At 36.9% G+C, this 21,394-nt stretch overlaps 1 protein-coding gene across 2 annotated transcripts in view; it reads left to right on the top strand.

The window, feature by feature from the left end:
* The first annotated feature begins 15,115 nt into the window (after positions 1–15,115).
* Positions 15,116–21,394, top strand: part of LOC144964179 (adenylate cyclase type 1-like) — a 258,709-nt gene continuing 252,430 nt past the window's right edge. The window contains exon 1 of one of the 2 annotated variants that reach the window (XM_078898146.1): positions 15,116–15,369. The gene's annotated coding sequence lies outside the window, so the exon portion shown is untranslated. The remainder of the gene's footprint in view (positions 15,370–21,394) is intronic. The other variant, XM_078898144.1, reaches the window with a different exon arrangement.

The following is a 21,394-nucleotide window of genomic DNA, read 5'->3' as shown; positions in this document are numbered from 1 at the left end:
AATAAAAAACTATATAAGATAAGTGCAAATCGTCGAAAGTACACATTTTTGTGATTAAAAACTATAAAAAAACTGACTCGGAGTTGAGAGTGAACAAGAGACTCTGAAATCGAACGGTTTGCGTCAAAGAACAACCAAAAATAAATATGGTTAGAAAGTATAGTGGAGACAAAAGTTATTTTGTTGACATTGCAATTGACTGAAATAATGTGATTTATCAGAACACACTTTCTTTTTTTTGTGTAATTATTTGTTATTTTGCTTCAATTTCTTTGAGTTTCAATCTCGGTGTTCGTTGTCTCAATGAAACTGCCATTGGCCTAAATATAGAATTGACAGTCGACGATGGACATCATTTCGGTCTATAACAGTCGACAGTCAATCTCACATGTGTTTCTAATTTCCTCTTTGGAAATCTTTTGCATTGTAAGTTTGAAAACGTGTGTATCTTTCTTGTTTTCATGTAGTAGAGAGGTGATGTTACCCGGACAAAATAGCCGAATTAGTCACCGTCTTTATAAGGCAAGTGACTAGCTAGTCCGAGACTAGAACTAGAAATAATAATAAATAATACATATGTCTGCGCAGTCTCTATGAACGCTTGCCGTGAATTGTGCGTCACTTCGAGTTTGTCAGTCTGTTTCTATTATCCAGTTAGTAATCTGCCTCCATAAATCTCTGTCTAGTGCAAGTGTTCTTAGCTTTAGAAAATAATCATGTGTGTTAAGGTCCTGAGACAGTTGGATGTTTCCTTGTGTTGTTGAAATCAGCTCCTTCGGTTGTTGTTTCTAAATGTATGTGATATTTTTTGAGATCTTGATTCAGTGTTGTTGGAAGTGAAGTTGGTGTACGCCCTCTGTATTTGGCTCCTTGCTTGAAGTAATCATCCATTGAGGTGTGTGCTGGAATATTTTCATCTCGCCGGAGCACGTGTCCGAACAGTTTCCATTTTTGTTTCCTTATACGCGTACTGACTGGTTGTACTCTGAATATTACTGATTTTGTCTGGCCAATGTACCCCAATAACTCGTCTCAATTATTTGCGGTGAAGGGAGTCCAGGGTGTCCAAATTATTTTTTGTAAGACCCCACGTACCACAGTTGTACATAAGGATTGGCAGCACTAGCGCTTCGTAAAGGCGTATTCTTTTATTTTCATTAATGATGTTCGTCCTGTTCCAAATGTTGTGTAGTTCTCTGAATGCAGTTTGAGCAAGCATTTTTCTCCGTTTGATGTCTTCATTCTCATTAATCGAGTTTCCGAGTTTTCTTACACTTTTCCATTCCGCGTGTTTCTTGTTAACCACTGTAACTGTAATTTCTGTTTTTGGATTGGTCGACCTGTAGATTCCAATGTCTCAGAGTATTTGATATTATTGGTATCTATGTGCTGCTTCGTCAGGTCTGCTGTATCAAATATGATATCAACATCGTCTGCGTAAATCAGTTCGCGGGTAAGGATTTGAGGAATCGGGAGTTTTTATCTTAATTCTTTTAGTGCTGCTTCCAAATATACCGTTAAAAGGATTGGGCTCAGACTGTCTCCTTGGGGAGTTCCCAGCGATGATACGTAATAATGAAATAATAGTTTCCGCACCAGATGTAAGTGTAGTGTTTGCTAGCAGCGATCTCATTGGTCGGACATGAAAGAACTAGAAAGGGTTCATGAAATCCGATTTATTTAGACACTTACTTCGCTTGGGCTTAAGACTAGCTACTCATTTACTAGACTAGTAAATTACTATATCTAGTCCTCGTTCATGAGGACCAGGAGGTCTAAGTTTTGATCCCCAGGCGAAGCAGGCAATTTTTTTGGATTTTTTTTTCTTTCTTCTTGTTTTTTTTTCTCTCTGCTTTGGCACTGTTTCGTTCACACTTTTGCTGATCTTTATCTTATACCGGTGCCTGCTCGTTATTTTGTCACTTGGTTGTCAATTGTAAATTAAACTTCCATAAAAGGGGGCTACTCAAAGAAGGAGAAGAAGAAGAGGATAAACCGTGGACTCGTTATAATGACCAAGCTCATAATTAGCAGTTCTTTGACTGTTATTTACATCCCGAGTCTGCATTATCATCGTATTCAGACGGATGGGCGCAGCAACTGACTTTCTCAAAGACGTAGTAGCCTATGTAAATAAAATGTTGACTAGAGTTGTTTTGAAAAGGCGTACTGTGAGATGTGACGAGCTCTTTAAAATAACAGTTGCCCACAAAACCTGTGTTTATTTTGCCTGTTCCTCTTCGTCCCGAATAATGGCGCCGTGTCGTTCATTGTCTTTTGTTCTGTTATCCTTTAGTATCCTCCATTCTCTCTTTTTGTTCAAAAATATTCATGAATACGAGTGAGTTACTTACGGAAGTTGGTATTCATGTAGCCGGCAACTAAAATCTCGCGGGAAATCTATGCTCTAGTTTATGATAATAGTAATAGATTTAAACACCCTTGGTTATGGCAGAAGCTGCAATAGATAGTCATTTAAAATTAGTGCCGGGCAGTTTCGAGAAATAATAATAACAACAATAACAATAATGATGATGATGATGATGATGATGATGATGATGATGATGATAATAATAATAATAATAATAATTTTAATGATGGTGATGTTGATGACGATGATGATGAAAATAATACTAATAATATAAATAATAATAATAATGATGCGGGTGATCATTATAATAATGATAATAATAATAATAATAATAATAATAATAATAATAATAATAATAATAATAATAATAATAATAATAATAATATCGTCCATGTTGCACCATGCTCTGGTCGTTTCTCACAGAAGAATGATTGCTAGACTAACCTGACTTTGTTTATATCAGTAAATCAGTCTCCTCAAAGGATTACTTGTTTATTGAATATTTTGTAAATATTTTTTTGAAATTAGTCAGGTTTCTTAATCCGTAGACCGAGTTCATACACCATCTTAATCCTTGGTCCAGATCCAATACCACGTTTTGAGTCCTGAAATCTTCCGTGTTACGAACTATATTTGTCTCTGAAGCTGTTATATTAATTTTTCTTCACTACTTTTTACAATCCACAGCATCTGTTGTTAGCTTAGTTTTTAAATTCACTCTGGTGTATAACATAGAGATAGAACTAGAAAAACTATTCACGCTCACCAAATAAAATGTTTCTATCGAATGTGTGTTTCTGGACAAACGGCAACGCATTCAAAACTAATATCAACAGGAATCACCGCCAGTGTCGAAGTGAACAAAACAATAAACAGGCTGTAGTAATCGTGCCTATCGGAAGAAGGAAAAACCCCAACAAAACAAACAACATACAAACAAGAGAAAAAAAAAAAAGAAAAGAAAAAAGTCCCTGATGCGTAGCTCAAGCCTTGAAGATCCCAAGTAATGATACAATGCTATTAACTCGCAAAATAAAAAGAAAGATGAAATCTGCGTAAATGTCATGTACTTAGAAAATCGAAGCATACACGAGTCCGGCATCGACTATATAATATTTGATTGGAAACACTATGACAAGAATCATGACAGACATCACAGCGACCACCCCCAATATCAATAATCGATCCCATGTGTTTATACATCTGACCAGAGATTAGCCACACTTTTCGTAAAGGGAATATTATTCACCCATGCACGAGCCGGAACTGACCCGAGGAACTAATCTGAGGCCAGACGTCGGTGGTGTCACCCTCTAATGTCGAGACCGGATTTTTTTCCAAATCCTATATTGAGGCGTAGCTTGGGATTTTTCAGGATGGGGCTGACTGAGGGGTGGATCTGGAGTTGTGAGGAAAGCTGACTTTTTCGGTATTTTTTTTTCTCGTTTATTTAGTTTTCTTCTTGTTTTGACTGACACTTTACTATTACTATACACACTTTCCCAGGTACAATCATACATTCAAATCAGTGTTAACTCCCCAGTTCTTGGTGACCATTGTTGCTATCGTGATCCTTAAATAATTTATGTATACAATCCTTATGAATACAGATAACAGCAAGACAATTTCAATCAATTAAGTAACGTTATGTTGTCTAGTATTCCAGATTATTATATCATATGATCATAACCTGATGATGTATATCGAGATTGGAAACGTTAATTAGAATGTAGAACATCTAGCTCATTACAAATTATTCGCTTATGACATTGATAACATTTCACCGACGTTCACATCGCATTTCACGATTAGAGAGGTCCAACTGTATTGTTTTATTGTAAGGTTTAAGAATATATGATGATTATTGGACGAGATAACATACCTTTTGGTGGAGATCATGATGTAAGCAGTATCAGCGTGTGATTTATATGTGGTTTCAATTTATATATCTAGATATTCTGTTCCTGGACCATAGATATCACTAGATGGTCAATAAAACCTGATATTTTGTGAGCGGATCTACTAATTATACTGTGTCAATCGGAAATAACTTTTTGTCTGAAAAACAAACAAACGAGTCTCTTTGTTTCATACTTTTTCCCTCGTCTTCGATTAAAATTTAATCTACGTTTTTAGGAAACATTTCATAAAGACTGATTAATGCAGAACCAACATTGTACTTATATGTTCCTTTTGAAAATGAAACTATCCACCCACGAATTGCAGCAGTCTTAATTTCCATCACAGTGTGAGGGTGCTTATGCAGTATGGATGTAGGGTAGATATAGGTATCGTTTGCTTTTATAATTATATTGTCCGAAGCAAGAGTTGCCAGATTGGGACGCAAGACACAGATCATCAGCATATTATTATAGAAACCTCCGGATGTTCTCGAACTCAGGTCGTTGCTATAAACGTTGAAAAGGATAGGTGCAAGTACCGATCCTTGAGCTTTTTAAAAATACCATTTTTATGTAGCGCAATATACACAAAACGTGCTCAGAGCACTTTACAAGAGGTCCCTTGCAAACAGCAACTCTTAACATGTAAGATGGGGCATGACGCCTGTTAGGCGATAATACAATTTTTCGGACAGAGACAACGCTGTTAACGGCCAGGTAATCATTTTACACATGAGTACGGTGAGAGAATGTGAGTAATGAGTCTTTTCCAAGAACTCAACTATGCGAGGCTCGAATCCAGGACTTTCCGATCCGAAAGTGAGTGCCATAACAGAAGACCACATACCACATAAGGAGTGAGTCCGTTCTTTTGCGGTCTCCATCTGCTTTTCTTCCCATCCATTTCCACACAAAAAACAATGGTTTGACTTAAGGGATTTTATTATTGCAACTACTTTGTGTTACGAGTTACCCTTGCAACTTTAGGAGCAGTTTCCTGTGATTTACTCTGTCATTCTCGTAGCCATCTTCAATGCATTGTGTCAAGTTCAGGAGTTGGTCACAGCATGATCTTCCAAGGCAGAAACCAACTTGGTTAGTTGACAGTTGTTCTTTTACTATTTGGGAAATTACATTGAAGATGGCTACGAAAGGTATCTGATGTCAACACACGCGACTTAGACCCAGTAATTCGCATGATAATTTCGACAATATTTTACAAATGGAAAAAGTGGTCTTGTATGTCTTGTTTATTATTGTATTCTGATTCCTGGACTGACTTCTACATCGCCTTTTGCCTTAATCTTCTCATATGCTTGTTAGCTTGATCTACTTTCTAAACAGTTCCATCTTCTTCCTTTTACTGGCAGCAAAATGACCTAAAAGTGTCAAAAGCGTCGTAAAATTCTTGAAAACGAACGAAAGAATAAATAAACAAAAGGATTGGATATATTCTCTTTTATATTCGAGCACTGAAATGGACCTAATGTGTTGCAAGCACTTTAAAATCCCTTTTTAAAAAAATCAATTACTCCATAATGACGTTATAAGAACAACTCTAATTAAAATGTCAAAATAAATACCAATCGGAATACAGGATGTGGCGTATCTGGTTTTTAAAACTTTCCCGTTAGTCTATCCCAAATCTATAGGTAAATGTTGCTGCTCGAAGCTCGAAGAAAGAAATAACAATGTGAAATTGAATGTAAGCTTCAATTTAATTACGAAAACAGATAGAATGGACGTTTCGGATTTCCCCCTTATCAACAAACAGGATGAATGAAACACTACAGATGAATGAGATGATGTGGTAGTGGCGTTGTTTTCTGTTTTCGTAATTAAATTGAAGCTTACATTCAATTTCACATTGTTATTTATCCCAAAACTAGACCATTAAAGGACGCGAAACGAAACTCTTCCCATAGTAAAGGAATCAATAGAAGATTACTGACTATTTTAAGGTCAATGGTCAGCTCTGATGTAATAATACTAAATTATACCCATCCACAATTTAGAACATTTGAAAATGGTAATTGATAATTCACGCCATTGCCAGTTATATCGACCTAGAGATCCTTGATAGTGACATCAGACTACTAAAAGAAGAAGGTGGGTGCGACCATCAGACAATAGTTGTAATCAAGACGGACAACACCGCTCTTTCCAATAAAATAATGTCGAAATTGTCACGAGAAGAGCAATACCCATCTCATACGGATTACTGGGTCCAAGTTGCTGGTGTTTACCTTAGTGACCTCTTTATTCTCTATTAAAATACTTGGAGGTCTTCGCAATTGTTTGTTGTATGCTATGATATAAGTAGCACAATATTTAATTCCATTAAATAATTGACGGGGATTTCCGTATTTAAACGGGGAAGTGCGATATTTATTCAATATCTAACGTCTAAATCGTCAACAAGAGCTTAAAATATTTTAACTTCTGTTCTAAGAACTCAATTTCAATACTAGTAATAGAAAAACTGGCAAAATAATTTTTTTTTTAAATTGAGCTTTTATATAGCGCAACTTCCACTAAACGTGCTCAAAGCGCTTTACAAGGGGTCCCTGGTCAACAGCAACATTTAACATGTAGGGCGGGACATGACGCCTGTTAGGCGATATTACTTTTTTTCAGATAGAGACAACGCTGTTAATGGCCAGGTACTCATTTTGCACCTGAGTCCGGTGAGAGAATGTGAGTAAAGAGCCTTCTCCAAGGACTCAACTATGCGCCGAGCGAGGCTCGAACCCAGGACCTTCCGATCCGAAAGCGAGTGTCATACCACTAGACCACGTAGCCGAACAAACCAACGAAAACATTTTCCTTTACAATTGTATTACTTGTATTAAACATCCTTTAGTTGCATTCGGTTATGATCAGACCTGTAAAAATGATGTGCACAATGGCATTTGTCTTTATATCAATCAGATTGGAAGAGAAGTTTTATCTTTAAACCCTAAGTTGACTAGTTGACCTTTCATCAATCACTGATCACATTAAAGCGCGTTCCAATAAGTACTGATCAATCTGCCGACAACACCCTACATCTCAAGTCTCAGCCTCGCACTCTCAGACACAATAGTCATCACCTTCAGAGTACCAATTAATTCGATTAGTACTAATCAAGCTTCGAAAGGATGACATGGCATGGAGGGGAAGACGTTAAATTACAAGCTCCATCTAGGCGGTCTTTATTGTTGTGGTTATGAATTCTATTGTCACTGTCCAGCTTCTTGATATGAAGTGAGTAGAAAAGTGCCAGAAGACAATAGAGAATAAAATTTATTTTTTTTTCCGCGGCGGTGGTGGGGTTTGAACCTGCGACCTTATTGGTACGACAACTCCGCCTGGCAGGTGAGAGCGTGGCTCTACCGTGTGAGCTATCCACGAACACAAAAATATTCGTTTCAAACCCAAAGTCATTTCTAGATCCCTCTCTCACCCACTTCTTGAGATCGCCGATTCGTTCACCACCATCGCGAAGTAATTTTGACCAGCAGTTAAGCTTAATAGCCAATATTCTCATCACAAACATATAACATAGAAACGATTGAGACATTGAGTATGCTCCGGTGTATGGGGTGAATTTTTAATTCAGAAAAGTGAGTGAGCAGGCACTTATGTTGGTAACAACAAGATATGAAGTGAGTAGAAAAGTGCCAGAAGACAATAGAGAATAAAATTTTTTTTTTTTCGCGGCGGTGGTGGGGTTTGAACCTGCGACCTTATTGGTACGACAACTATCCACGAACACAAAAATATTCGTTTCAAACCCAAAGTCATTTCTAGATCCCTCTCTCACCCACTTCTTGAGATCGCCGATTCGTTCACCACCATCGCGAAGTAATTTTGACCAGCAGTTAAGCTTAATAGCCAATATTCTCATCACAAACATATAACATAGAAACGATTGAGACATTGAGTATGCTCCGGTGTATGGGGTGAATTTTTAATTCAGAAAAGTGAGTGGAGCAGGCACTTATGTTGGTAACAACAAGATATGAAGTGAGTAGAAAAGTGCCAGAAGACAATAGAGAATAAATTTTTTTTTTTCGCGGCGGTGGTGGGGTTTGAACCTGCGACCTTATTGGTACGACAACTATCCACGAACACAAAAATATTCGTTTCAAATCCAAAGTCATTTCTAGATCCCTCTCTCACCCACTTCTTGAGATCGCCGATTCGTTCACCACCATCGCGAAGTAATTTTGACCAGCAGTTAAGCTTAATAGCCAATATTCTCATCACAAACATATAACATAGAAACGATTGAGACATTGAGTATGCTCCGGTGTATGGGGTGAATTTTTAATTCAGAAAAGTGAGTGGAGCAGGCACTTATGTTGGTAACAACAAGATATGAAGTGAGTAGAAAAGTGCCAGAAGACAATAGAGAATAAAATTTTTTTTTTTTTTTCGCGGCGGTGGTGGGGTTTGAACCTGCGACCTTATTGGTACGACAACTCCGCCTGGCAGGTGAGAGCGTGGCTCTACCGTGTGAGCTATCCACGAACACAAAAATATTCGTTTCAAACCCAAAGTCATTTCTAGATCCCTCTCTCACCCACTTCTTGAGATCGCCGATTCGTTCACCACCATCGCGAAGTAATTTTGACCAGCAGTTAAGCTTAATAGCCAATATTCTCATCACAAACATATAACATAGAAACGATTGAGACATTGAGTATGCTCCGGTGTATGGGGTGAATTTTTAATTCAGAATAGTGAGTGGAGCAGGCACTTATGTTGGTAACAACAAGATATGAAGTGAGTAGAAAAGTGCCAGAAAAGTCCCCGGAAAAAAAAAAAAATTTATTCTCTATTGTCTTCTGGCACTTTTCTACTCACTTCATATCTTGTTGTTACCAACATAAGTGCCTGCTCCACTCACTTTTCTGAATTAAAAATTCACCCCATACACCGGAGCATACTCAATGTCTCAATCGTTTCTATGTTATATGTTTTGTGATGAGAATATTGGCTATTAAGCTTAACTGCTGGTCAAAATTACTTCGCGATGGTGGTGAACGAATCGGCGATCTCAAGAAGTGGGTGAGAGAGGGATCTAGAAATGACTTTGGGTTTGAAACGAATATTTTTGTGTTCGTGGATAGCTCACACGGTAGAGCCACGCTCTCACCTGCCAGGCGGAGTTGTCGTACCAATAAGGTCGCAGGTTCAAACCCCACCACCGCCGCGGATAAAAAAAATTATTCTCTATTGTCTTCTGGCACTTTTCTACTCACTTCATATCTTGTTGTTACCAACATAAGTGCCTGCTCCACTCACTTTCTGAATTAAAAATTCACCCCATACACCGGAGCATACTCAATGTCTCAATCGTTTCTATGTTATATGTTTATGATGAGAATATTGGCTATTAAGCTTAACTGCTGGTCAAAATTACTTCGCGATGGTGGTGAACGAATCGGCGATCTCAAGAAGTGGGTGAGAGAGGGATCTAGAAATGACTTTGGGTTTGAAACGAATATTTTTGTGTTCGTGGATAGCTCACACGGTAGAGCCACGCTCTCACCTGCCAGGCGGAGTTGTCGTACCAATAAGGTCGCAGGTTCAAACCCCACCACCGCCGCGAAAAAAAAAAAAAAATTTTATTCTCTATTGTCTTCTGGCACTTTTCTACTCACTTCATATCTTGTTGTTACCAACATAAGTGCCTGCTCCACTCACTTTTCTGAATTAAAAATTCACCCCATACACCGGAGCATACTCAATGTCTCAATCGTTTCTATGTTATATGTTTGTGATGAGAATATTGGCTATTAAGCTTAACTGCTGGTCAAAATTACTTCGCGATGGTGGTGAACGAATCGGCGATCTCAAGAAGTGGGTGAGAGAGGGATCTAGAAATGACTTTGGTTTGAAACGAATATTTTTGTGTTCGTGGATAGCTCACACGGTAGAGCCACGCTCTCACCTGCCAGGCGGAGTTGTCGTACCAATAAGGTCGCAGGTTCAAACCCCACCACCGCCGCGAAAAAAAAAAAAAAATTTTATTCTCTATTGTCTTCTGGCACTTTTCTACTCACTTCATATCTTGTTGTTACCAACATAAGTGCCTGCTCCACTCACTTTTCTGAATTAAAAATGTCCAGCTTCTTCTACTCCTGGAAGGTACTTAAAGCATCCGACATTCGCCTCTCACCTGCCAAGGCGGGAGGTCAAAAGAATATACCGCATGAACTAGCCTATTACTACTACCGTCCATGGAGAATTTAGTCAACTTTTGTTGCTTGATGGATAAAACTTATATCGATATCAAATCGATATGTATATTTAGAACGATAAAATCACTGCCACTACTTTGCGATGAGGGTATTATTATCATCATCATCAATGTAATTGAATATCCTACAAAGGGATTGAACCAAGATAGTGAAAATTTACTTTGGGAAAGACGAATTTAAAATTGTAATCGTAATTATTTTCCCATTGTGATCTGAATACTGGTGGTGTGTTGGCGATGGTGGTAGTATGGTGGTGGTGTCGTGGTGGTAGTTGTTTGTATGTGAGGTGTGTGTGTGTGTGTGGGGGGGGGGGGGGGGTATTGCTCTTCTTAAGATTATCATTGATATTCTTGGACATTCAAATTGCTACTATTAATGAAACATCCTAATTCGTAATATGTGTCTGGTGGTTTGTTTTTTTCCCCCCGCACGCCTGGTCAGAAATTGTAAGAAGCAAAAGAGCGGAAGAAGGAGATGGCGTGGAGGAGGAGGAGGAGGAGAAGGTTGATGAAGAGGAGAGGGAAAGAGAAGGAGAAGATAGGGAGGAGGAGGAGGAGGTGGTGGTGATTGTAGTGGTTGAGTAAGAAGAAAGGAGGAGGATGGGGAGGAGAAGGTAGACGAGGGTGAGGAGTAGGAGGAAGAGGAGAATGAGAGGAAGAGAAGTGCCGAGAGTCTTAAAGACTTATTAAATGGAACTTTGCAGGTTATATTTGAATGGCAGAGAATACTCATTCAAACTTCAGAAATCATATTTTTAGTCAACGACTTTAAGTGACCATCCTATATTGAAACCAGAGCGACCAGGACAGTGTCTGTTACTGAAAGGATGTGATGGTTCCCCTCCCCCTCCCCCCTCACATTGTTTTGTATTTCTGATAATGCTCTTCGCATAAGATCCCTTTTGTTTGGCCTTATTGTGTGTAGCCAGGACAAATACAATATGGGTGTGGGAACAAAATGACACCAGTGGCTGAAAATTGGTTTTTGTCGTATACTTTAACCAAATTTGGCTAGATTTTGATTTATATTAAATACGAGGGGCAGCCGGAAAGTTCTAATAATTGACCTCTAGTATGTCAGCTATAAAGTTCAGTTACACAATTTATATGGGAAAGTAATACTTAACATATTTGCTATAAAACCAAATTTCACTCTTGGAATACGACTTTACAATTTATTGCTATGACGTCACGAAGGAAGTGATGTTTGTGAGATCTCGGGAAACTAGATGGAGATTTCAAAAGAAAGTTCTACATCTTTATGTGTTCACTGCTACGTTCACTGCGGAGTGAACCCCAAACGACTTGATCTATGAACGTTTACAGATAGCGTGTGCTAAGTCTGCTTGGTTCTTTTCAACTGTTTGCCATTGGGTTGAAGAATTCAATCAATGTACAAAACATATGTCTGACAACCCACTTTTTTGGTGGACCAAAATTGAGCTGTGAACGAGAAAACTGTCCATTCTATTAAAGAATACCCATACTTCACTACGGGAACTTAGAGAAATACCGGATTTTCAAATGAGTTAATTCACAAAATTGTCCATGAGCATCTTCATGAGAAATAATAACAATACGTGAAAAAATACACCCTTTACTGACCGAAGGAGATGGCCACAGACCCAAAAGGATCACTTACTCGTATATATTGTCACAGGGGATGAAACTTGGGTACACTATTTTGGCATCACACACACACAAAACTTGACTTGAGTTTAATGTGGATGGACGTAAAGGAAACATTCCATACATTGCTTCCTCGTGACCACACACCCCAGCCCCCCCCCCCCCCCCCCCCCCTTGCAAAGCAAGGGCTACAGCTAAGTATCTACATCTACAAGGGGCTGGAACCCAAGTCTTGCGACATACAGCCCACAATCCTGACTTAACATCATTTGACTTCTGGTTATTTTCTATTTGAAAGAAAAACTTGTTAAGACAACTGAATGCTGCATACAAGCGAGCATCAGTGAGAAGTATCCCCCAAAGCAGGGCAAAGGTGAGGTTTTATTTCTTATTAAACACCCAAAACACAATGGTAAATAAGCTATAGAAATAAGAAACAAAAAAACATTCATGAAAATTTGATCTAAAGAGATTTTCAAGATGAAAATTACCATGAACAATTTTTATAGATCAAAACATAAGCCTATAAAACTGTAAACAGACATTGAAAAAAAGAAGAAGATAATTTGGATTGATTGCACATGGATAAGAGATCAGCAGTATATTTATTCATAATAAGTGTTTTTTTTAAATTGAGAAATGACCCGCTTTAAGCCAATATAAGTGAGAGTTTTCCCCAAAGAGTAGGGCCAGGGGGGGGGGGGGGGAAGCGCATCTTTATCTATTCGTACACTTTATACATTATTAAATAGAATTTCAGAAAAAGGTCATTAAATTTTGTTTGTTTTACCCTATAGGTATAAGGTTAATATAAATAGCTTTATAAACATCCTCATAAAAAGTTTTATAAAAGAAGTCTAGATATGAATATTACTTCAAGTATTTATCACATCAAAATCATTGTCTTAACTAAAATTAGAGAATCTTAATTCCTAAAATATGTCGTATCCACCAACTCTTCACGTGCCATAACTTTTGAGGACAACATTATACTTGTGCAAAACTAGTGGATTTGAATTTGGAAAACAATCCTCTTTAATCCAATATGAAAAAAAAAGTTCCCAATGGAAAGAGAGGACTTCGTCTCTTGTCTTGCGAAGTATATTAATTAAATTTTGAAAGATCACAAGTTTTGAAGGCGACACTGAAATGTTTCACATGTGATTTTTACACTGGAAAAGAATACACGTTTACTTGGTGTAAGCAAAACATTCCTCCCTGGGATGGAGCCAGGTAAAAAGAAAGTATTTCGTTCCTTGTCTCATCCAAGTGTTGCTGAAATTTATTTTTTTCTTGTAGCATACAATAGAATTTTTTTTTAATCTTTAAAAAATCGATTTACAAAGTGACTGCAAACACTTGTAAATCAAAAGTAATGCATGCATTTAAAAAGAAATAGAAAATGACAATTTTTTAAAGATGGGCAATCATTAATATTTTTAAGGCCGTAATTCTACAGGGTGTCTATAAAGTCTGGATGCATGTCGTACTTCACTATCTATTTCTATTTCAACGTGATTTATACGATAGATTGTGGAGATTTGGCTGAAAGATACTTGTCTCCACTGAAGAAGAGGTCACGTATTATCAAAATACAAATCATTTATATCCCAAATTGAATAAGATTGAGTTTTTAAAGAGGAATTTGTACTATTAACATGTACCCAGACTTTATGGACACACTGTATAAGGCGACACTTGATATTTTCATATCACTTGTCATTTGATTTGGAAAGAAAACCTCTTTCGTCATGTATAAATGATAAAGATCCCAATGGACACGTGACAATTTTAGTTCCCAAACCTAGCCTCAATAGGATATATCTTTCCCTTTTTTTAATTTAGAAAATGAACGTAAAAATGTGTTAGTTTGTTATTTAAGCCATACAAATAAACTTCAATAAATTATTTATAAAATACATTTTTGAACATACCACCAATTCCGATGATTGCAGCCAGTCTCTCTCTCTCTCTCTCTCTCTCTCTCTCTCTCTCTCTCTCTCTCTCTCTCCCTCTCTCTCCCCCCTCTATCTATCTATCTATCTATCTATCTATCTATCTATCTATCTATCTATCTATCTATCTATCTATCTATCTATCTATCTATCTATCTATCTCTCCCCCTCTCTCCCGCTCTCTCTCTCTCTCTCTATATATATATATATATATATATATATATATATATATATATATATATATATATATATATATAATATATATATATATATAATCGCAGCTAATTATACACATTAAAACCGATATACGTATAATAAGAATAAGAACATCTCACAGTTTTGGAATCATGCACTCAATGACATTTCACAGGCCATAACTTCAGAAAGCAACGCTGAAACCTTGGGAGAGTGTACAGTAAACGTCCTCCGTCCTCTTGAAGCATTAATTATTTGCATTTTGAGAAAATAGCTGCTAAAATCTGTTTCTCCTGGTTGTATGTGTCACATAAATAATACACTTTAATAAGAAGAATTGACTGGAATGATTTTTAAAAAAAATTAAAACCAATCCACAAAATAAAATTATAGAGAATGTTGACTTTTGAAAAAGTTGCAATTAATGACCTTCAAGGACTATACATTTTGAAGTTACCACGACCTCTAGAATGTTTAACTAAAAATAATAGACTTGTATGAAAAAGAAAATTCCCCCAGAGGGAAGGGGGAGGGTTTCGTCAGTTGGCCAACGCAATATTATTATGCCACTACACCATCTATTTAGATAAAAAAAAAACCCATCCTATAATGTATCTAATCCGTTTAATCAATATACTAGCATTACTTTCTTCTTTTTTTTTTAAATTTCAATTTTTTTTTTTTTTAAGGATTAAGAATATCGAGCATCCGAACAGAATTTAAACACGGAAAAGATCGAACCATTAATAATATCGATATCGATATATCAACAACATATCGAATAAAGTTGTAAAGGTAGCTGTCGCGCTCAGCCTGGCGGAAAGAGAGGCGAGGAGGCGGAATGGAAGCAGGGCGGTAAACAGCGCGCTAAATCTGAGATAACGAATTGTGAGTTCCGAGTTCTGGCTCTCGTTGGGAAACGAACGAAAGTTATGCATCGCGGATATTTTTCACTTTACCTTGATTCAGTTCGTTCTATCTTGCGATCGTTCTTTCTTTCCATCGGATATTTACGTTTATATTTTGTGTTTATTTCTTATGATAATGATATTTGTATGATACGCGCAGGTAAGCAAATTATTCTCTTTAAATTTGGCTCATGCATCGTAGTTCTGATTTGCCAAGAAATTGGTTCAAATTGTGTCTAGACGTCAAGGATATAATATAATTAATATAATTACAAAAAAAAAAAAAAAAAAACAAAAAAAAAAAAAACAAAAAAAAAACAAAAAAAAACAACAACCAAACAAAAAAACAAAAAAAAAAAACAAAACAAAACAACACAGTTGATTAAAGGTATATTTCTTTTCTATCTCTTTTCTGGATGGATTACTCATTAAACTTAATACAGGGAAAAAATCACAATCTTTTTGATCGTTTAGAGGTTGGAAGGCGAAGTCCTCCTTTTTGGAGAGGTAAGCACATTATGGTGATCAGGGGCGGTTGGTCACATTGTATTTAAGGCGGCACAAATCCGAAATACAGAATCAAATTTTATTGGTCTAGTTAATTTAACTTAATTTGACCTACTTTGTATGTGTGTGTGTGTGTGTGTGTGTGTGTGTGTGTGTGTGTGTGTGTGGAGGGGGGTATTGCAATTGTTTGCATATGTGCGTGTATTTGTGTGTGCGTGTATGTGTGTGTGTGTGTGTGTGTGTGTGTGTGTGTGTTAGAATATTAACGAGACGTACTCACAAAAGAGCATCAATTATCTTGGACAAAACTTGTCTGTTAACTTTCACCTGTTCATTACGACTGACAGACGCAGCATGTCCTGTTTCCAACTGATTTCTTATGTCTACAACGTTGAAAAGTTTATATTTAACAGCATCTGTGACATGGCTATTTGATTTAGAATGTTTCTTCAGTGTCTGAGAGATGTGCGCAATATCACTGAATCCTCCTGTTGTCCGTTATAGCATACATCACCAAAACTCAAGCAATAAAAACAATGAAGCGTTTTACGGCTTTCACTGGCAGTAAGCCATTCAACATTTTAAAAATAATCATTATTAAATCGGCGCTGTCTCCTCGGTGTGTTAGAAACTAAGTTAAAATTCACTGGTTTGTGTGGACCTAAATCTTTCACCACTATTTTCTCTTGAGGGGATAAGTGTCGGAATCGATTTTCAATTAAAAAATCAACATGATTCATGATTGGTTACAAATTACAGAAGTAACTTTTTAAAATAAATGATTCAAGATAAAGACAGGTAGGTTTCATAAACAATGACAACAGCGATAATACATTTTCTCTGAATACTTACGGTATGACACACAACTTTAGAATAAGTGAATTTTAAAATCCACATTAAATTCCAAACGCAAAGCACTTGTTAACTTCACACACAATCAGCGACATCTTTATAATTATACTATTATTAGACAATGCACACAATACAAGTTGAGTAGGGATCGTTGGGAGTGTGCGGGGATGAAGGACTCCGTGGGGTCAGGGATTTTTATTTATAGTACCATTGGGCTCTTCTCGGTGCATACTTTGTTTACTGTTCTTTTTGATATTTAATATATATTTAAGCAAAACCAACAATGATAAAATATATATTTATTGCCATTCTCTTCATCCGTATATCTAAGTGAAGCAAAGCCTCTTCTTTCAGTGATAAAACTGATATGGTTTTAATTTATCCCAAGTAGGACCTCAGGGCGTGCATCGCCAGATTGGCCGTCTTGGCCTAATTATTTTAGCAGTGAAAGACAATAGTTAGTTGGGGAGGGAGGGTGGAGGGAGATTGGGGAGTAGTAACTAACTTTCTTCAAAGTACAACGGAGTATAGGATAAGGACAGGACGGCCAAACGAAGACTGGCTCATATAAACAAAAAAAACTTCCCCACCACACCACACCCTCCGCTCATTGTCACCCCGCGCAGGCAACGGGGGAAAGATGAAACGTGCCGATTTGACGCTACCTTCGCGAGCGACGCACGAGTCATCAAATATTAAATTTAAAACAAAAAGCTGTATGTGCTAAATTTTTAATTTTATCAAAATTTTAAAATTGAAGTTTTTTGTTTCGTTGACATGCTAATCTACGGAAAATATAGGGCGGCACAAAACAACTTCGCTCTATTGACCGACCGCAAGTGATGGTGATAGGAACAAAAAAAACACTGAGGTTTTAGTCACTTGTACTTTTTTTGTCATCACATACTCGTCCAGGTTATGCTTTTACATTCATACACACACAAACACGCACGCATATATATATATATATATATATATATATATATATATATATATATATATATATATATATATATATATATATATATATATATATATATATATAACCCATCTACGAATTCTGTCTTACGTATTATTCATTAGTCATCGTGCACATTAAATGTAGCCGTTATCAATGAACATAAGAAACTTAGCAAATTTAAAATTATAAAACCCTACAAACTGTGGAGTGATCCTCGACAATATTGGAGGTTTCCACAAGAAGAAGAAGAAGAAGAAGAAGAAGAAGAAGAAGAAGAAGAAGAAGAAGAAGAAGAAGAAGAAGAAGAAGAAGAAGAAGAAGAAGAAGAAGAAGAAGAAGAAATGATAGTGTGTTGTTGAGCGTTTTTTACCGTACATATAGATAGAGTGTTTATTGAATAAACTAAGTAATGCTACTGTGTTCTCTCAGTAGTTTAAGACGGTCTTCATCATTATTCAATGTGCATGAGACATTGATCGTCATTCAAAACATGTTCAAATTGATCCATATCATGAAAACAATGTCAGAACTTTCAAATCGTCTAAAATACAATGGGTCTGTAATTTGCCCAGTGAGAACTGAAGTTTTGTTTTTTTTTAAAGTTGAGTTTTTATATACGCAATATCCACTAAAAACGTGCCCAGAGCGCATTAAAAAAGCGTCCCTGACCAACAGCAACACACTAACATAAAGAACGAGACGTGTCGCCTGTTTGGCGATAATGCAATTTTTCCGACAGAGACAACTCTGTTAACGGCCAGGTACTCATTTTACACATGAGTACGGTGAGAGAATGTGAGTAAAGAGACTTTTTCAAGGGCTCAACTATGCGCCGAGCGCGGCTCGAATCCAGGACCTTCCGATTCGAAAGCGAGTGTCATACCACTAGACCACATAGCCGCACGTTTACAAGCAATGCGTTGAATAGCACCGATTGTTTGTTTCTTTTTCACCCCTAATCTTGGAAAATCCCATAAGTTCTTAGTAAAACATATTCTTTGAGTAATGTTTTGAACCCGTAGAATTAAAAAATATATATTCAAGGATAACACACATTTTTTGCTAATTTTACAAGTAATTAACCCAATTCGTTTAATTCTATGTCATTTTATCAACTTGAATAACGGTTGAAAAGACGGCTGATTGGTCATTTACAGTAATCTTTCGGTGCTCATGAATACACACACATTCGACGTGCAATTAGGGAATTCCAAGAAATTTGTTTTACTGATGATGTAAATATTTTCTAAAACGGTCACTCCAGATAACTTAAATTTATTGCAAAATAAAGTCTCATACAACTTATTGATCACGACATAGCTAAGAATCTGACTCATTCTTTAATAGATGTGTATATATCAAATTCGTTACTTTTATCACAAATGAATACACGCAGAGTGCGCCAAGCCAACTTATTTAAATTTGATAAACCCAAAGAATCCCATCCATATTATACCCATTTTCATCTAGGAAAAACTCCGATTTTACAGTTAAATTAAAGTTAAAAAAAAGATTTGGGGACGTTCATATTATCCTTTGTAAAAATGTAGGAGCTCAAGAAATATTTTTCTCCGGCACGCATCCGGTTTTTACTAAAAATGGATACTGACGCGTTTTGATATCCTGACGACAATGATAATTCTTAAAGATCAAATCATTTAAGTCGAGAACCAATCAGTGTAACACGTAATGTATCTTGAATAGAAATAATATAGATGTGGTAATTGGAGAGATATAGACTAATAAAAGTGTCCGTGGACGCTGCGTTTGAAATTTAGAATTCTTTCTTAATCCGTTCTTTCAAGGTGGCAGCAGCAGCTGCTAATGGTGCTCACACTATTATGTTATGACGATCGACCCAATCAGCAAATTCTTCACCGCACTCGTGCACCGTTGCAAACCCGCCCGGAAGCTTCGTCACAACACACCGTTCAACTAGATGCTCTACGGTTTCGGGTTCCATCCCACATCGGGTGTATATGTTGGACAGGTGGAAAGTCCCCACTGATGAAGCGATTCAAGGTGGCGTAACGGTGTTGGGAACTCGGCTGGAGATAAAGATTGATATAGACCCCCCCCCCTCTCTCTCTCTCTCTCTCTCTCTCTCTCTCTCTCTCTCTCTCTCTCTGTGTGCGTGTGTGTGTGTGTGTGTGTGTGTGTGTGTGTGTGTGTGTCTTTTGCATTTATTTGTTAACATAAATTCCGCTGTAAATTGAATCACATTTTATTGACTCATTTAGGCACTTCTAAATTTTGATATTGAATCACCAACATTCCAAATATAAAAGCCATCACGACATGTGACAATAAATCTATATTTATCAATGTATACATAGATTATATTCCGTTATCTCTAACAAAGTTGTCATGTATTTATTTTAACTCGAAATACCGCCTTGTTTTGATTTCTCTATTAATAGATTTTACACTTCTGTACAATGATAAAATATATTTTACTTCTAAGAATTGGGTTTTTGTATTCTCAATATTCACTAAAATATGTTAAAAGCGCTTTCAAAGGGATACAAGCCAACAGCAACAGATGTAGAACGAGACATGACGCTCGTACGGCGCAATTACAATTCCTTTTTTTTTACAGAGACAACGCTGTTACTGGCCAGGTACTGAGTTGTTGAGAGAATGTGAGTAAAAAGCACTTTCCAAGGACTCAACTTTGCGCCGCCTACAGCGGACTTGAACTAGGGGCCTGCGGGTTGAAGGAGGAATGTCATTCCACAAGGACTCAAGTTAACTCACTCCACCCTAACACCGACTATATCCGTAGTTAACCCGGGTTACATTTACCCCAAGCCTATTTATTACATTTTTTATGAGACAAATTAAAGGCCTAGTTGCAAAGCTAATGTTTTTAATCGTTACATGTTAATGGTAGTTGAATAATACTATCTATGCACATACTTATAGTTTAATACATTTTTTTGCAGTTTTGAAAAGTAGCAAAATCCACTAGGATTGAATGAGTTAAGGCTGATATTTTTCTAATTGCAGTGGCTTTTCAGATGTTTCGCTTCCCCGATTAACATATTGCACGCTCCCCTATATTTCACTTGCTACTTTTTCACAACCCGTCATTGATGGAAGGGCCAATTTACCGTCGGTACGTCTAATAACATGCCGCTATTGACAAGGTGGTCTTTTAGTATGACACTCGTCTTCGGATAAGAGAGGTCCAGGGTTCGAGTCCCGCTCTATTGGTGCATAGTTGACTCCCTGGAAAAGGCTCTTTACTCACATTCTCTCACCGTACTCAGGTGCAAAATGAGTATCTAGGGTTAACAGCGTTGTCTCCGTCGAAACTAACAGCACTAGCGTCATGTCTTGTCCTACACGTTTAAGTGTTATTGTTGCAAAGTGCTTTGAGCATAGTGGATATTGTTCTATTTTTTTTTTAATTATAAAAAATGAAAGCAGAATCAAACTCCCAATTACATTCTTACGAAAATAAAAACTCACGTAAAATAACTATTCCATGCTGCTGTCACGATCTATTGTTACCTTGAGAAATGTTATGAATATATATCAAGCTTTGCTTTTATGTTATGTCATCTTTTAGTAAAATTCACCCCCCCCCCCCCCCCCCCCCTCTCTCTCTCTCTCTCTCTCTCTCTTTCTTCGTCTTTCTGTTTATCTATCTATTTATATATCAATCTCTCTCTCTCTCTCTCTCTCTCTCTCTCTCTCTCTCTCTCTCTCTATATATATATATATATATATATATATATATATATATATATTTACATATCTATTTTCTATCTATCTATCTATCTATCTATCTATCTATCTATCTATCTATCTATCTATCTATCTATCTATCTATCTATCTATCTATCTATCTATCTATCTA

The sequence above is a fragment of the Berghia stephanieae genome, chromosome 2, assembly GCF_034508935.2.
Source record: "Berghia stephanieae isolate SIO BIC M18660-M18661 chromosome 2, UCSD_Bste_1.3, whole genome shotgun sequence".
In the NCBI taxonomy this organism is placed as follows: domain Eukaryota; kingdom Metazoa; phylum Mollusca; class Gastropoda; order Nudibranchia; family Aeolidiidae; genus Berghia; species Berghia stephanieae.
The sequence above is the reverse complement of the archived record's forward strand: the minus strand, read 5'-3'. Positions and strand labels throughout refer to the sequence as shown.